We start from the raw sequence: 17840 nt of genomic DNA on the forward strand, positions 1-17840 counted from the left end.
ACACTTCTCATGGCAATTAAAAATTGGCTGTTACTTGCCTGGTTGACCACTTACCTCTTATCTGAATTACCCACCTCATTAGGCAAAATTACTGCCCAAGACATGCTGATCTGCTACACAATAGCAGCCATTGAGTATTCAGCATGAAACGTTGATGTCTGGGTGAAGTGCGACCTAAACCAAATACATCTTAACACGTATCGACCCTGTTGTTTTTTCACTTTTAATTAAAAATCGACTTTTTCAGTCATTTTGCATTAGTAACAGATGGGGATGAAATAAAGACAAGCAAAGATTTGCTTCTTGTACCTAGAAGACCCAATATTGCAGCAGTATAGAGAAATGGGCTTGAAATAGTCCTGTGCATGTGCCTGCCATAACCCCCAATAACAAAATATCTAACAAAGTGACAGCATCAGCCTTGGGGAGGGAAAGAGTGCTGGTGAAATTCAGATTCACAATAGCCCAAGCAATTGGATTTCTGACAAGTACTGGTATATTTTAAACCCAAAGGAATGTACACACAAAACTAATAAGGGCAGCATTACCAGCTACCCCCGGTTTTATCACACCTCATGATATTTTGTGTCTTCCTTGGAGGCCTGTTGTCAACCTATCTTAGTTTTTTCCTTTCTTTGTTAAGAAAAAAAAGGGTATATTTGTAGACCTCATTGTTTAGAAAGGTTAAAAATTCAAACCAACCATTTGTTATGAGAGAGCTCTTGGGGCAAAAAAGAAACAAAAATGAAAAACCCACTACAATTGTATTGACTCTAAAGCTGTTCTTGTGATCTGGGAAAGCCTGATGTTGGCAGTACTGTACTGACATGGAGGTAATCCTCTTGGTTTCCTTCAGAACTCTTTTGGGAAAGGCATGCAGACTAGGGTTCTGTCTTGCATTAACCTATTGAACATATGTGCTCATAGTTTCTGCTCTTGGAAAGGCAGCATTTTTGGCAGCTTCAAATTCCTCTTAAATTAGAAGGAATTGTTCTGATTTACATTACTGCCTCCTTCATCTGCCTTTATTGGAATTATACCAAGCATAATACACTAGCACAAATTTATTACAGGATTACTGCATTACATGTATGGAATCCCAGTCTGGTTTGGGTTGGAAGGGACACTAAAGCTCATGCAGTTCCAACCCCCTGCCACAGGCAGGGACACCTTCCACTAGAGCAGGTTGCTCCAAGCCTCGTCCAACCTGGCCTTGAACACTGCCAGGGATGGGGCAGCCACAGCTTCTCTGGGCACCCTGTGCCAGGGCCTCAGCACCCTCACAGGGAAGAATTTCTTCCTAATGCCTCATCTGATTCTCCCCTCTGTCAGCTTAAAGCCATTGCCCCTTGTCCTGTCCCTACAGGCCTTTTGCATAACCTGGCTATGAAAACCTCATATCCAAAGGTTATTACCTATTCCGAAGTATTATGTAGCAGGGGACATTTGTTTGTAAATAAATAGCAAGGCCATTACCTAAACTTCCAAAGGATCATCTGTCTCTTCCCTAACATAAATAGGCCACAGTATGCATAGCAGCAGTTGGATTTGGTTTTTCATCTGTGCATTTGTCATGATCTTCCTAATTAAATATACCAGAACTCAGGAGGGCTGTATTTCTGGAACACAGCCATTGGCAGCACTGGAAAACACTAGAACCTGCTCTGCCGCAGCTGTGCCTGCTCAGTACTAACATTCATAGAGCTGCAATGTCACAGCTCCACATGCAGCATCCAGCAGAGATGCAGCAGTGCCAGTCTCACCCCAGCCAGCAGTAGACAAACGTAACCCCTTCTGGGAGCATTAATAATGCAAGGTAGGCAAAGTACAAGGCTTGGCACAGCCTCATGTGTGCATTAGCTGAGGCAACCAGGACGAACAAAGTTAAATATGGCTGGATGAGTCACCAGCCTGCGTGGATTTCTGGTACCCTTTTTCCATCACCCTCAAGGGCTTCATGAATAAAGATAAGCTGCACACTCTCCATTTATCACACTCACTCCCCTTGCCTTCTTCCATCACTGTACGTGCACACTTAATAAACTGCCTTATCTTTTTTGGTAGCAGTGACCCGAAAGATTCAACAAACCCAAGCCTGAATAATTTAACTATAACCAAACAAATAGCTGAGCAAAATGATAAGGGAAGGCTTAGCTGACAATGGTGCATGAAGAAAAACTTATCTTTAGCTGACAATGTGGTCAGTGTATGATGTCAACACAACAAAAACTGCATCAGGTGAATAACAAAAAGCTACCTTGACCTTTCCGATTGTCATTCCGTAATTTCAAGTTAAACATCTGCAGCAATAAAAGACAAAGAAATGAGGGAGGAAAACATTTAAACTTGTTATGGCTTTGCATTACGAGGGTCAGGTTTTGAAAACCCATGGATTTGGTATGAGATTAAATGCAAAGTCCTAAATTTCTTCCACTATGGTTTCAGGGCTTGTGAACAACTCCTGCGCATCTCCCATGCTGCAGGCAGCAAGACAGCATACCATTGTCCATCAGAAAAGGAGATTAGAAGATGCTATGCTTTCCTACAGAGTTACCACCCCAAGGTATTTAATCTTATTTGCTGAGTTGCTTGGGTTTCACAAACCCAGCTAAATTAATGCAGCCTGTAAGTACTTGGAGTGACTGGTTTATTTGTTTCTAGTATGCTCCAAGCAGACATAAGCAGCACACTTAAGGACCCAAGCACTTACTGTATTTGGGACTTACCTAAGCAATTTAATTACAAATGGCCTTGGCACGTTAACATTTCAAACAAGCTGCCTCACTACGGACTTCCAAATTTGCTTCAAGTTAAAGAGGCTCCACTATACAAAAAACAAGGGCATGAAAGATGAGCTCGCAGAGCCAGATTGCAATAAGTGAATTCCCAGAACCACCAAGCCGTACTTAGAGCAAATGCATTGTAAAGCATTAGAAGTCTGGCCATACGTGGGATATGCACAGATCCCTTATCCTCAGTATAAGGATAGCATATCTTTATATGAAGAGATGTATATGAGAAACTTAACATGAGCCGGCAGTGTGTGCTTGCAGCCCAGAAAGCCAACTGTATCCTGGGCTGCATCAAAAGGAGCATGACCAGCAGGTCAAAGGAGGTGATCCTGCCCCTCTACTCTGCTCTCGTGAGACCTCACCTGGAGTATTGTGCGCAGTTCTGGTGTCCTCAGCATAAAAAGGACATGGAACTGTTGGAACAAGTCCAGAGGAGGCCACAAGGACGATCAGGGGACTGGAGCTCCTCCCGTATGAAGACAGGCTGAGAAAGTTGGGGCTGTTCAGCCTGGAGAAGAGAAGGCTGCGTGGAGACCTCAGAGCAGCCTTCCAGTATCTGAAGGGGGCCTATAGGGATGCTGGGGAGGGACTGTAGCGATAGGATAAGAGGTAATGGGTTCAAACTTAAACAGGGGAAGTTTAAATTGGATATAAGGAGGAAATTCTTTCCTGTTAGGGAGGTGAGGCACTGGAATGGGTTGCCCAGGGAGGTTGTGAATGCTCCATCCATGGTGGTGTTCAAGGCCAGGTTGGACAGAGCCTTGGGTGCCATGGTTTAGTGTGAGGTGTCCCTGCCCGTGGCAGGGGGGTTGGAACTGGATGATCTTAAGGTCCTTTCCAACCCTAACTACTCTATGATTCTATATACTCTGTGCTGTTTTGGGGGATTGATTTTGGGGTTCCCCCCATCTCTGTATAAAGCCTATAGAGAAGACACCAGAGAATTCCTACAGGAGTTCACTTTCTACAAACCCCAGATAAGAGTCCTTAAAAAAAAAGGGGGGGGGGGGGAGGGGGGAATTCCTTGGAATATTCCAGATTTGGAAACTCTTAAGAAATGTAGAAAATTCCTAGGTAGTTAGGAAAAAAGTTTCCATGAAAGCTGATGAGGATTTCTTAGAAACATGAAAAGTTCACAGGAAAACAGGAATTCCTACAAAGCTGAACAGAAAGGTCATACAAGAGAAACTCAAGAATCCTGGAAAGCACTGCACAGCTCCCAAGAGGCAAACTGAGAATTCCTTAAAAGCACAAGGGAATCCCTAGAAAGCAAACGGGACATTCCTAGAAAGAAATCAGGGAATTTTTAGAGAGGAAATGGGGCACTCACAGAAAGCAGATCTGTCATTCCTAGGAAGCTGACAAGAAATTCCTGAAAGCAAACAGAGAATTACTAGACACCAGGAAAGGAAACTCTAGGAAATAATCAGGGAATTCCTAGAAAGCAAATGAAGAACTCTTGGTAAACGAGGAATGAATTTCTAGAGAGCACGGAAGGTTTTGGAATGCAGATGGGGAATTCTTAGGAAGGAAGAGGGGAATTATTAGAAAACAGATGAGGATTTCTAAGAAAAGCAAGCAACGGATTCTTGACAGCAGCAGGGAATTCACAGCAAGGCAAAAAGAAGGGAAAAAGAACACCACATTCCAACAGATGCTGGTTATAAAGACTAGAGAGAACACAGGGACCTTCCAGAAAGCACTGGGGAACTGCTAGAATGGAAAGAGAAAATTCCTTGAGCAAGCAGGACTTTCCTTGAGAGCACAGTAGGGAATTCCCACAAAGCGGAGAGGAATTCCCAGAAATAAGACTGAATTTGTCTAAAAGAGGGGGTCTTCCTAGAAATCAAGCAGGCGTTCCCTAGACTGGGGGATTTCCTGTAAGGCCATGGGGGAATTTTGAGAAAGGAAGAAATGCCAGGAATCAAATCCGGGTTTCCTCAAAACAAGTGACCCTCCATAGAAAGATGAGGGCATATTACTAGAAAGCAAATAAGGCATTCCTGCAAAGTCAATGAAGAACTCAGCCTAAAAAGCACAAAGGACTCCTTCATAGTGTAGGCAGGCCTAGAGAGCAATGGGAAATTGCTTAAAAGCAGAAGAAAAATTCACAGGCAGCAGGTAAGGACGTTCCTAAGAGGTAGATAGGGAATGCACAAAGGAGACATGAGGATTTCTTAGGAACCAGGGGAGAGCCATTCCTAGAAAGCCAAAGACTGGTATTCCTAGTAAATGAATTCCTTTCAAAGTGGAAAAGTCCTAGGAAGTGTTAAGGGTCAAATTGTAGAAAGCTAAAGAGGTGAATTCTAGAACACAAACCAGCTGCATCCACAGAAATCATGGAAAATTCCTGTAAAGCAAGAGGAATTCTTAGAAATTAAACTTGCAGAGTCCTAGAAAATGTGGATAATTCCTACAAACAGGTCATGGGAGTCTCAGAATGCTTTATGTTTCCTTAGAACGCACCAAGGAGCAGCGCTGTAAAGCAAAAGGGGAGGATTCGTGGGGAAGCAAAAATAATGGGCTCCTACAGAATGTGAAAGCTCCCTAAAAATCAAAAAGCAGGGAGAGAATCCTGGAAGAAACAGATAGAGCCCTAGAAAGCATTAAAAGGCAAGTACTAAAATAGTGCATACATTTCCTAGAAAGCAAACAGGTGAGGGTTTATGGAATGGCGAATAGAGAGGGTTGTGGTCCTAAAAGAGCAGGAGAAGCTTCCCTTAATGCTTCTAGAAAACATTTTGAGGAAACCATTCTTGATTTTGAATGAGAGAACACTCAGACTGCAGGACAGGGCTTTTTCCACACTACACGTGCCTGTGCCTGTCAGCTGCAGCCTCATGCAACAGAGACTTCTTCTAGAGAGTGCATTTAAAAAAGCATCAACAGAAAACAGCTCCATCTAAATCCTTACATCTTTGAACTGTGAAAGCCATTGAGCCTTGGGCCTCAGAGAAGTTGAGGGTTGGGCAGAAGGTTCAGAGCTAGAATCCAGCTCTAACGCTAAGGTCACACGTAGCAGATTTTGAGAAGCTCACCATAGGACGTTTACCTTCACCATCAATTTCCCCTTGAACAGTTGTGTGGGCTTATCTGCAGAAAATGGCAGTGGTGCACCTGCAGACTCTGGGGAAATTAAAAGAGAACAGCTTTCCATAGGAAAGTCAGAACGTACGCACAGAGGGTTATTTTACAAGTCTTATCTGTACGCCTGTAAGGGATTACTCAGCAGCCCTCTGTGTTAAGACACGGGGTGATTTCTTCTTACAACCTTACCCATCTATTAATCTGTATATTTTATGTAAACTACTACTCCAAGCTGAAACACAACAAAGCAGCTACAGCCACCTCATCGTTAAATGGGAAATGGGCAAGAGAAAAATCTGTGATTCCTTCCTCCCTGCCTGGGGAGAAGTTCTCCATCAAGTTTTTAGTTCCATAAGCTAAAATGCTGCACCAGCTGGTGACCAGAGCATCGCAAGGTTTCAGTGCTGGTCTAAGTGGACTGACCCACCTTCCATGGACATCAACTGGAGCTTTGCCACAGAACCTCAAAGAGAGCTGGATGGAGTGTCCATTTTCTGCTTTGTTACCTGCCTTTGCCTCTGTTTACACAGTGCCCGGCTCCTTCCCTAGGGAAATAAACTCCCCTGAGCCAGGATTTGACTCCCCCATCTTTCCCCTCCCACACTTCTCTTTTATTTCAGGAATTACTTGCATGCTTTGTGTTCAAAGGAGACCACATCAGAATGCCATATGTTTATTCATCACCATACCCTGTCAATCTTTCAGACATGATGACAGCCTGACAAGGCAAAAGCGTGCGTTTCCAAACCCACCTGAATGCTCCTGCTTCAGGTGGCACATGGGAATTGCTCACAGTCTTCACTAGCAGGAATGGAAATTTTAAGAACTGCTTAATTTTCACTCTCATCTTAGGTTGGCAGCACTAGAAAGCAAGGTGGCTTGTAAACAAGGAGAGTTTTAGATGGGATTTAGCAAATAGATAGGGCATCACGCAGCACAGGATCACTTTAACTATCTCAGCCTGAGAAATCCAGGGAGCACATTTTAAAGCAATGGTGAATATGAAATAGCTGAGTCTACCTCAGGCAGGACAGACCTGCCAGGAATCCCAAACAAGCTACACTGGGTGCTGAGGGCACAGAGGGTATGCTACTGCACAGCAGATCAGCATCATCTGCAGCTTCTGCTGTTTTTCACAGCTAACTGAGCAGGTGCATCCAAAAAAAGTTTCTTCCTAAACTAAAACAAAACACTACAATGAACCAAAAAAAACAACCTCCAACTTCCAAACTTTAAAGCTTCCTCTTTCCTCTCCTCCAAAACTATAATAATTGTGAAGAAACTCAGGTTTAAAACATAGAGGCAACTGACTTAAGGTCATAAAGATCCAGCTGGAGAAGAATTTCCCTTTAAGTTAAAATAAGGCCATATAACAAAGATAGCTCTCACTTCTATGTAATTAATACTGCCATAACATCAGAAACATACTGAGTGGAGCATACTGCATGGAGCATAGTGCAGGAAGCAGGCGTGTTTTCATTATTTTTGACAAGACCTTCATGCTAGTGGTATCAGTGGCAGAGTACATCAGTAAGATGACTTCAGGTTTGTTTGGCAGAGCTCCGAGCTGCAGGAACAGTTACAGTGAGAACTGTCATCACTGAAATACACAGTCATATTAAAGGTCTTTTTCAACCTACTTGACTCTATATCCACAAGTAGAAATCTATGCCTGCCTAAATAGATCTACAAAGCCAATAAGGACAGAAGTGATATATCAGTTGTCTTGTGTATAAGAAATTCCTACACTAATTAGGTGACTGTAAATACAGGATGAGGAACAGTGCTGTTTTGAGGCAACTCAAACGCCATGGAGATAAAAGCCTCGTACTTAAAACACACAGACAAATGCATAAATCAGGAAACCTTATTAACTTGTTCATTCACCTGGGATGTCAGCAGTTCAATACAAATGCCTAAACTGTGATGGTTAATCAGTTTGCTATTAGAGGCACTTAACAGGGTTTAGGGTAAGGTGGCCAGGGCTTATCTCCAGCTGCCTTGGCAGTGCTTTCTTCATGTGCTGAGTGGTTCAAGGTTTTGGAGTAGGCAATATTTGCCAAACCCAAACTGGCACAGAGCCTCAGATTATGCAGTAAAACTGAGGCTTACAGTTTGTCTGAACTTTGCATGTCATGTGCACAAGCCCAAGCAAACAGGTCACTCACCAGAGCAGGAACTCCTGACTTGTGACACACTGTCATAGCTAGGACTGTGCCAAATCCATTCATGCCAGTACTTGGAACAGGCTGCCCAGGGCAGTGCTGGAATCATCGTCCCTGGAAGTGTTCACACATTGTGTAGAAGAGGCCCTCAGTGACGCGGGTTAGTGGTGGCCTTGGCAGTGCTGGGGAACAGTTGGGCTGGATGATCTTGAAGGTCTTTTCCAACCTCACTGATCTTATAAACATTTATTTTTGGCTGATGGGTGATCCTGACCACCAACACATCTGTGTTAATTATTATTCCATACTACACAGTTAGCACACAGAAGCTATAAGCATGTATATGACCAAATTTTCTTCTTAGAGGCTCATCAGAAAGAGAGATTAAGCTAGGTTTTGGAGGGTGAGGCAATGAAGTGGTGATGAGGGAGGCACAAGGAAATAAAAAGGAGTACTATACAGGAGGGCAGGATGTCAGCAAATAGCTTGGGCAGGAACCAAAAGATGGGAAGCAAAGGAAAGTCTCAGCAGCAATAGAGAACAATAAAGCCCAGGATATATATACCTGAAAAACGTCCTGGAAAGACTACAGAGATCAAAGGGTAGAGGTCCTGATTGCTGTCCCTTCATTTTTCTCTCCCTGAGGAACAGCTCAGCCCATCACAAGACCCATGCAGCTGCAGAAGATCCCAGAGGGGTTGGTCTGTGTGGAATATTGTCTCCAGCTCCTAAAACAGATACTCAATGACATTCATCTCAAATACTTACTGCAAAAAATTGCAGGGTTATAGGAGCTATCAACTCTCAATGCAGAGCATCGAGGGGGCTGTTCTATGCAAAGAACAATTACAAGGAATTAGGGGGAAAAGAAAAAATAACAAAATCAGAGTTGTTTCTAATTTCCTCTAATTTGCTTTCTAGCAATTTAGAGGTATCTTGTTTTCTGTACAGAAAAGGCCATTTATACCCTAGGAATAATAGGACGGGCAGTTTGTGAAAGCAGGAGACTCCCATAGGTTTGGTGGAATTTCAATAGCTAAAGGAATGAGCTGCAAAATCAGCCAGCTAGGAATGGAAAGCAACCCTTGAATAATTGCTTCAAGTAGTGCAATAATTAGTAATTATTGCACTGCTAGGAGAAAATAATGCAAAGAAAAATGCTGAGCAAATGCCACTGTCTGCTTCTCTAACAATTATGTTTGAGAACATCAGATACATGCAATGAATGTGCCTGAAAGAGAATAGTAGCTTTAGAGTCAAGAAATTGCTCCAAAACTGATGACCCAGTAAGATAAAATGATTGCTTAGAAGGAATAAAACAAGTAAATGGAATCCTAATGACTTACTAATAGCTACAGCCTTCTAAGTAAGCCTGTGAGTAGTTTACTCTTAGTTTTATGCTTAAAAGACAAAAAAAAAAACCCTGAATGTTTTAACACATAGGTAGATAAGCAGAGTTTTGTTCCCTTTACATTACATCCAGTGATGCGTGACAAATTAGCCTGCTGAGTATAGAAATAACCTGTTTTCAGGAAGAAGCCTCTGCCTCTGTCCTACAGAGCAGCATGCCAGGGCTCTTTGAGAAGCAAGCAGAGCTGATGTACAGCAGTAAGGAAAAAACACTGGGAGCCAGGATCAAATCATTGCCACAAGTGCTACTACTGCTTTGTTACATGCATCAGCTAACTGGAAGGAACTAGGCTGAATACAGAGATATGAAATCAGTAAGTAAATATTAGGGTCTTTATCAAAGGCTGATGAAAGAGCTGCACGGCCCAACAGTCCTGGCTCAGCTCGCTGCCCAAGACCAGCTCCCTGGTAAAAGCTGCTGTGCAGAAAGTGCCAGGAGATTCCCTGGTTGGGTTTCTCCCCTTTTGCCTGGGAACTGCTTAACACTGATGCTCATGTCCTTGATCTCCCTTAACCTACACTGCAGCCATTCTTGTGCCTGAGAAGGCACCCCACTAATCTGGACCAGCTTTAGCATTCTAATTGGAGCCCTGCAATCATCCTGCCCCACACACTGGCTACAGAAAGAAGTCAAAGAATCAAGCAGCTTGCTCCAAAGGAAGAGCATCCTCCTTGCATGCAGAGATACAATGAGGAGGTAACATTTCTCATTTTTCCCTGCTCAGGCAAGATACAGCCTTAAATCTGCTAAAAGCAAGTAACTAAATGAAAGCTCCACAGACACTCTTACACTTGTAGGCAGCAGCTGGGAGAGGTAACCTCAATCTTGAAATCACCTTCATGTCTTTGACGGACAGGTGACATACAGGCAGCCAGGTCATCACAAACTTCGTAACTGCCAAGTGCTGGATATGGAGGGACAGCATTCCCGAGTTAAACAGGTTTGCAATAAACCCAACTGCAAATGCACAGTGCCTTTGGCATCCATCATTTAAAACTCCTTCTCCTACAGCTGTTCCAGGATTGGTTCTTTCCTAGTAGTTTTTCTTTCTTCCTGTATTCATTTGCCAGTGCAGATGAAGGTCAGGGGAAAACAATTCAACACAAGCTGACTACAAGTTCAGAGCTCACCTTGCTACACAGACATAATCAAGGCATCAAACCAGAAGGACAGCATCCACTTTCTGCTAGGAATGTGTGCCAGGCTTCAAAACTCAAACCAGATGGTGATCTGCTCCTTTCCAAACACACTTTATTCGTTACAAAGACTATTTCAAGCAACACTACGTCACCTGTCAGGCTAAATGCAGATTAGCATTCCCAAATTTCAGATTCAAATTGATTCACATTTCCTAAGCAGGGAGCTATAAATGTAGTTGTGTGTTTGGGGCAATTTCCAGCCCAAAAGCCGTTGGTTTAATGTGACACACAAACACATCAGAGGACTACGGGTAATCAGGCTGCCAAGCAGCTTCTAAGGTGTAGGCGTCCATACAAATACATACATTTGCAATCCAAGCTTCATGAAGCAGCAGCCTACCAAGGATGAACAGGAAAGCAAATCCCACATCTCCCTGCCACCCACCTCTCCCCTGTTCCCAGCACATCACATACACACAGTCACACTGAGGTTCCCATTGAGCTCAGCAAGCTCTGGTCAAGCCTGTGCTTCCCATCTCCAAGCACAGGAAACCTTCTCAATAGAGAATAGACCAAGTGACAGGAAACAGCCCAAAGTATCCTCACCAACAGAGTATTATACTGAAAAAAAAAAACAGAAACTACCACACATCACTTTTGAAGACTTCTAAATGCATCGCAGCACTATAGCCCAGCATCACAGACTTCTTTAAAGACTCTACTACAGCTATTCCAGGCAGAGATGTGGGCCTGCTAGAGCAGGTCTAGAGAGGGTCATGGAGATGCTCTGAGATCTGGAGCAGCTCTGCTCTGGAGCCAGGCTAAAAGGGCTGGGCTGGTTCAGTCTGAAGAGGAGAAGGCTCCAGGGACACCTTAGAGCAGCTCCAGTGCCTAAAGGGGCTACAAGGGATCTGGAAAGAGAGGCTTTTGAGAAGGGCCTGTAGGGACGGAAAAAAGGGGAAATGGCTTTAACCTGACAGAGGGGAGATTGAGATGAGACATTAGGAAGAAATTCTTCCCTGTGAGGGTGCTGAGGCCCTGGCACAGGGTGCCCAGAGAAGCTGTGGCTGCCCCATCCCTGGCAGTGTTCAAGGCCAGGTTGGACACAGGGGCTTGGAGCAGCCTGCTGTAGTGCAAGGTGTCCCTGCCCATGGCAGGGGTTGGGACTGGATGAGTTTTAAGGTCCCTTCCAACCCAAACCAGTCTGGGATTCTATGATTCTACAACTTTCCCCCCTCCCCACACACACACAGATAACACCTAATACCCTGCACATTAGCAGTGGAAGCAGGCACAGCTCTAGCAGGCACTGGGGTTTTTCCTCCCCATTTTATAATTCACAGACTGCAGCTGAGGCTCCCCGCTGGAAGCAATCCCCATCTCCACCTGTGCTGCAATGCCCTGAAGATGCCACTCACTCACTTGAAACACACACCTCACACCGGGGGGCTCCCACCAGCATACGCACACATCCCACACCTCAGAGGTCTCGAGGGGAGGCATCGCACCCAAGCAGATGCTGTGTTCAGAAGCGACATCCTTGGCAGCTGGCATTGTGAATATTCCTTAGAAATCCATGCCATTTATCTACCTGTTCTTCTGCGACAGGCAGACCCAAAAGCAACTCAAATATTGATCCATCTGGGACAGGGATGCGTCATCTTATTTAAAACCCTCACAAGCCTATGCCAGAGGAAATGGAGTTTGTAAAACCTTTTACAGGGGGATGCCCAGGAAGACGCTGCATCCCTGACAACCTGCAGCAGTCACAGAAGGAAGAATGATGCGGGAGCTTGGCAGGGCATCAGGAAGGCTGCTTGTGTGCATGGGGCTGTTTGAAACCAGCATCTCAGTACACAGTGCCCTTACAACAGCTGCTTTGGTCTGAGAAGGTGGGAGACCTTCACACAGCACGCAAGGACATCAGAGAGGTGGTATCACAGGCTGTGTTGACTAAAACTGCAATGGGACCAGTGAGACCACAAGAGGTTTCCAAAACAAACCAAAAACCTGCTGCTTATGATTTGTTCTGAGTATTTACTTCACAGCTCTTGGATTTGAAAGGTATCCCAGGAACTTCAGACTACTCTCTAGGTGCAGAAGATGTGGTGGCCACACTTAAGTACTTCTTAAGCTGATCTAGAATTCACTTCAGCACTGAGCTTAACCTAAAACCTGGATATCCTCCATACTTCTGCAACTTTCATTACTCTATTTCAACCATTCACCACATCCACAACTCCATTTCCTTCACTGCCTGTTTCACCACCACTCCCCAAAAGCCAGGTAAACACACAAAAAAAGGTAAACCTGGTCTGCTCTTTCTTCCTAAGCTCTTTCCACCCAACCCCTGACAGCTCAGGCTCCCAAATCCATCATGTTGTTTGACTCGGAGCCCTCACACCTCTCACCAGAGCACTTCCTACCTCCTGCCTCTGATCCAGCACCAGATCCTGTAGTGATCACCTCCCACCACTTGCCCTCAGCTGGCACTGGCCAAACTTGTGACCAGAGCAAAGCTGCATCTCACACACACACAAAAGCCATCCTGAGCCACAAAAGCCATGCCGAGCCTTCCATCTTGCCTCATCAGTTTATCTCCAGTTCTGTGTACCTGCCATTTCAGGTCATGTTCCTCCTTTTCCAAAGCCTCCCTCAGCCTCCCAGGCAGAGATCTGCAAAATCCACAGGTGGTAACAGATCAGGAAACACAGTGTTAGGACATAAGAAGGAAAAAAAAACCAAAGTGCTGGAGAATCACAGAAACATCATAGGACAGTGTGAGAGAGCTGGGCTTGATCAGCATGGAGAAGAGAAGGCTCCAAGGGAGACCTTAGAGCATCTTCCAGTGCCTAAAGGGCTAACAGAAAGCTGGAGAGGGGCTTTTGACAAGGGCCTGTAGGAACAGGACAGGGGGGAATGGCTTTAACCCGACAGAGGGGAGATTGAGATGAGACATTAGGAAGAAATTCATCCCTTTGAGGGTGCTGAGGCCCTGGCACAGGGTGCCCAGAGAAGCTGTGGCTGCCCCATCCCTGGCAGTGTTCAAGGCCAGGTTGGACACAGGGGCTTGGAACTTGATGAGCTTTAAGGTCCCTTCCAACCCAAACCATTCTATGTTTTAAAAGAAGAATTCCACCATCCCAGTCTGCCTCAAAGCTGAGGCTCACGGGGAGCTAAAGCCATACCAGCACCTTAGAAATACAGTTGCATGGGTTCTTCCCCTCATTAGCTAGCAAGGCATCATATCCTATATTCACCACCCTCATGGTTCAGTAGCTAATGGCACAGTTCAGTGGAGCAAGTGCCTAATTGCTTCAGCACACACCATGATGTGTCAGCCTCTCTTCGGAGGCTCAGATGACTCCCGAGCTATTTTGGTAGCTATTTAGTGTGGCATTTGACAGCTGAACAGTGAAGTGATTGCTTTACTTTCTCATGAGCCAGAGACATCAGGGCAGATTCGTCCCATTATTTAATTGGCATTGGCTTATATTTGACTCTTTTCCTCTGTCTGGTGTCTTACTCATGTGTTCCTCGTGGGGCTTGCAAACCCCACACAGGCAGTATCAGCAGTGGATGTGAAGTCATACCCGTCCTCAGTTGGTGTTCCAAGGATTCAGCACAGCGTGAGGCAGCCCAGGGCTTCCCAGTTAGTGAGAGCCTGCCATCACACCTCACACAACAACCACCTCTCGCAGCGTTACCCTCTGAGGGACCACAGTGCCAGCTGCTGTGTCATCAGCAATAAAGCTTGCGAAGAGGCAGCTCTGAGAGTTATTTTTAACATCACTGCACCCTGGAAGACAGCATACCTTTGGAGTCTCATCACTCGATGCTGATACAGCCTCAAACCCGAACGGATCTACTGCTATTTATCTGATCATGTCAACAGAGGGAAAAGACAAAGAGATAACTGCTTTAAATGGTAGAAATTAGTACCTGCTAATGATGGTAGGTAAACATTTGCTGATTCCTACCTGTCGTCAGCTGCTACTATTGGATGCTTTAGCCATAGGCTGACTATACCTTTTCCTTTTGAACCTAATCCTTCCCTTTGCAAACCAAGCAGAGACAGCCCACAGAGCATTTCCTTTTTATCTCTCACATGCACAAAACACTTGAAAAGCAATAAATTATACAAAGCAGAGCCACTCAGAGGAGCTGTCTCCTATGGCATTGTCTACCAGCCCTCATTCTACTCCCATTGCAGTCAGTCCAAAATGAGTTTAACCAGCAAAGAGGAACAGTTGCAAAGACGCAAATGGGGGTAACTGTGAGGGACAGGGACAAGCAAGCTCTGAAAGTGAGGGAGTCTCAAGGAACTTGGGCTAAATGAAAACAGTTCAGTTCAACCAAAAATTGCTAAATATTTCCCAGGCAACTTCCTACAAAATCAGAAAAAAAAAAAAAAACAAAACAAAACCTTAAACTTTACAGAGTTATTGGGAAGAAAACAAAAATAATGCCTTTTTTCAATGGATAAAAGGGATGAACAGGGAGGGTTGGGACAGGACTATTCTGGTGTCCCTTGTTTGCTGACATGAGCACAAAACACCCCGAAACCAAAATACAAAGTGTGAATTCTGCTATTACTTGCCACCTCCTTCTGACCTGTAGTTAATAATTACTTTGCTATATTCATGAGATGACCAAGTATTATACTGCCAAGAATGGTCACTGGATGTTACACAGACGACTCCTGACTGAATCCAAGGGCCACCAGTAGGAAATGTAATTACAGGAATACAGAGCAGAAGAGCAGCACCTATCAGAAGCATTACCATGGGCTTTTTAACACGGGTGTGAGGTGCAGTGTCCCAAGCACCTACCAAATAACACATCTGGAAACAATATTCACCTATGGCAGGGGGTTGGAACCAGATGAGCTTTAAGGTCCCTTCCAACCCAAACCACTCTATGATTCTATTACCCCAGGCATATATACTCCTTTCCCTCAGCAGAGAGCCCCTAACCCAATGGATTAAACATCTAAGGTCTCTCTCCTGTATGACTATCCTTACTCTAGGGAGAAATAGGTCAGGCAATCTGCTACTCAAAGTTACTCACATTAGATGATTTCAATCCATTAAGCACTGTCTGTCTCGAACCCAAGTCAGAGATCAAACTGAAAATACACTATAACCTGTGGTCTAGATGTCTTGAAAGCATTAGAGGTACAGTCTAAGCAAACTGTATGCAGACTGATCAAATACATACAAAGCGCACACCAAAATAAAGCACATTCACTTGGGTAAACAGTACCTCCATCAAAATAACACTTACAAATTTACACAAGTCTAAATGGTGTTTATCCAAGAGTCCAAAATAGCTCCCAAGTTACTACAGTATTCCACCCTTTCCCAGATTTCATTAAACCACGTACAAGTGTTGATCCATGTTGGTGGTGCCTCACCGCTTCCAAACAAAGCCCTTCATGACTACGGAGGTAGTGCTGGATTCTCGGGGAATATTTACCCTGCATGTCAAGCGTGGATGTGACACTGAGTAGGAGCACCCCACAGTGCTATTCCTTTGCATCCCAAAACCCTGAGCATACCTATGCTGCTGAGAGATGCATGACAGCATCAGCTAAAGCTGGTGTATTTTACACCATGTGCTCATCTTTGGATCTTTGCTGCTTCTGCTGCACGTTTTCTCTGCTCCCTGCCTTTGCAGCACACAATATCCCTGCAGCAGCAGAGCTTGGCACTTAGCTCCTGCTTTGCACATTGGCAATGCCCTGTAAAATCTTAGTGTCACTAAGGCTCAGCAGATACTCGCTGGAGAGCTGAAAAAAAGCAGTAACCCGCCTGGCAGGGGCTATGCAGAAGGACAGCAAGAAGCAACGCTTTACCGGGTGCAGAAAATGGCTGACAAACCAAAAAAGGCAGCTATCAATAACCTGCAAGAGCTATTCATTTGAAAAAATCGACCAGACTGCTCATGTCAAGGGTTTGCAGCAATATAATCCCCAAAATCCTTCCTTTTCACTGCCTCCAGAACCAGCTGCGGAAGCAGCAGCCTTTTGAACTCAGCCTGTAGCCTGCTAACGCAGCAATTAGTTTAAGCCCCAAGAGAAGTAGGTGGAAACCAGTAATTATTTGTAGAAGGGATTACATTGTACTAGCGATAACCAAAATAGCTTTGTTCCTTCCTTGCCTGTACTTTGTTCTTTGGAATATAGATGACCCAAATAATTACCTATTCCATCAGGCTCCACAGAGGCGAGCCTGGTGCTCTGGTTCGAATCCTGCATGCAAAATAGCCTAGAATTGTTAACTGCAGCTTGTAATTGCAAACAATGAATTGAAGAGTAAGAAGCAGTACAAAATATACCCACTGTAATTACAAGCCAAATTGATGCTTCTGCAAGGAACATACCCTCCTTTTTCCACCTGGCTTCAAACACCATTTCCTCTCCTACTCGTATCCCTAGATTCAGAGGTTCACTTTGTTCCCAGCTTATCCCCTGCCTTGCAGAGCAGCTCCTTCACAGGCAGAGCCACAGAGGAGAGCCTCAAAGTCCACAATGAACCTCACAGAAAGTTGTATTCCCTTTGCAGAAGAAAACATCCCCAGGTTTTATAGGTGCTACAGGGACCATATTCACCTCCTCTAAAAGTCTTAGTTCAGCCCTTTTAGGTACTCAGAACAATCCACCTACACTTAAATCTAAGCCTAATTTCAGAACGTAAATTCATCTGACCCCAGCAAAAGACATGAAGCACCTTTTGCTTCCAAAAGGATGGCAATAGACGTTTGACCAGCATGAGGATGATGCATCATCTGCACTTGAAAGCAGCGGCAAAATGGATGTAGTGCAACAAGCCCAGCAGCATCAGTAATGTGATAAAGGTGGTCTTTCCCTTAGGTTAGATATAAAATTAATTTAGTCCAGCTAACCAATCACCTGCACTTAGCCATGATTTTTTTCTTCACATATCATTAGGAAGGGCCAGGAGGAGGCTAAATGAGACTCGGCAGGAGATCTCCTTGCAAGCACAGAGCAAAAAGCACGGTTATCTGCTAAAACCTAAGTGGTGAAAAATTAAGACATCAATGACCAAAACAAGACTCAGCCTCTCCATTTCCCATGAGGTGTAAGTAGCTGTAAAGCTTAGGATGAGAACTGCTTTGTTGGAAGGCTGATATTTGCATAAACACTAGGTTAGGCATATTTGGGTCACTACCTACTCCAGTTTTGACAGGAAAACTAATGGTGGTAGACAGGGATAAAAGGAAA

The 17840-nt window shown here is 44.5% G+C and overlaps 1 protein-coding gene and 1 long non-coding RNA gene across 4 annotated transcripts in view; one reads left to right on the plus strand and one right to left on the minus strand.

The window, feature by feature from the left end:
• DZANK1 (double zinc ribbon and ankyrin repeat domains 1) overlaps positions 1–17840 on the plus strand; it is a 498878-nt gene that overhangs the window by 373172 nt on the left and 107866 nt on the right.
• Positions 1–17840, minus strand: part of LOC134157221 (uncharacterized) — a 72916-nt gene that overhangs the window by 33918 nt on the left and 21158 nt on the right. The window contains exons 2-3 of one of the 3 annotated variants that reach the window (XR_009962231.1): positions 8610–8772; positions 5845–5918 (exon numbers count right to left, since the gene is read on the minus strand). This is a non-coding gene — a long non-coding RNA (uncharacterized LOC134157221). Of the gene's footprint in view, positions 1–5830; positions 5919–8609; positions 8773–17840 lie in introns of all 3 variants that reach the window. The other 2 variants (XR_009962229.1, XR_009962230.1) reach the window with 2 other exon arrangements.

Source organism: Pezoporus occidentalis, unplaced genomic scaffold (assembly GCF_034315485.1).
Source record: "Pezoporus occidentalis ecotype Australia unplaced genomic scaffold, CSIRO_AGI_Poc_V1 ctg93, whole genome shotgun sequence".
Lineage (NCBI taxonomy): Eukaryota > Metazoa > Chordata > Aves > Psittaciformes > Psittacidae > Pezoporus > Pezoporus occidentalis.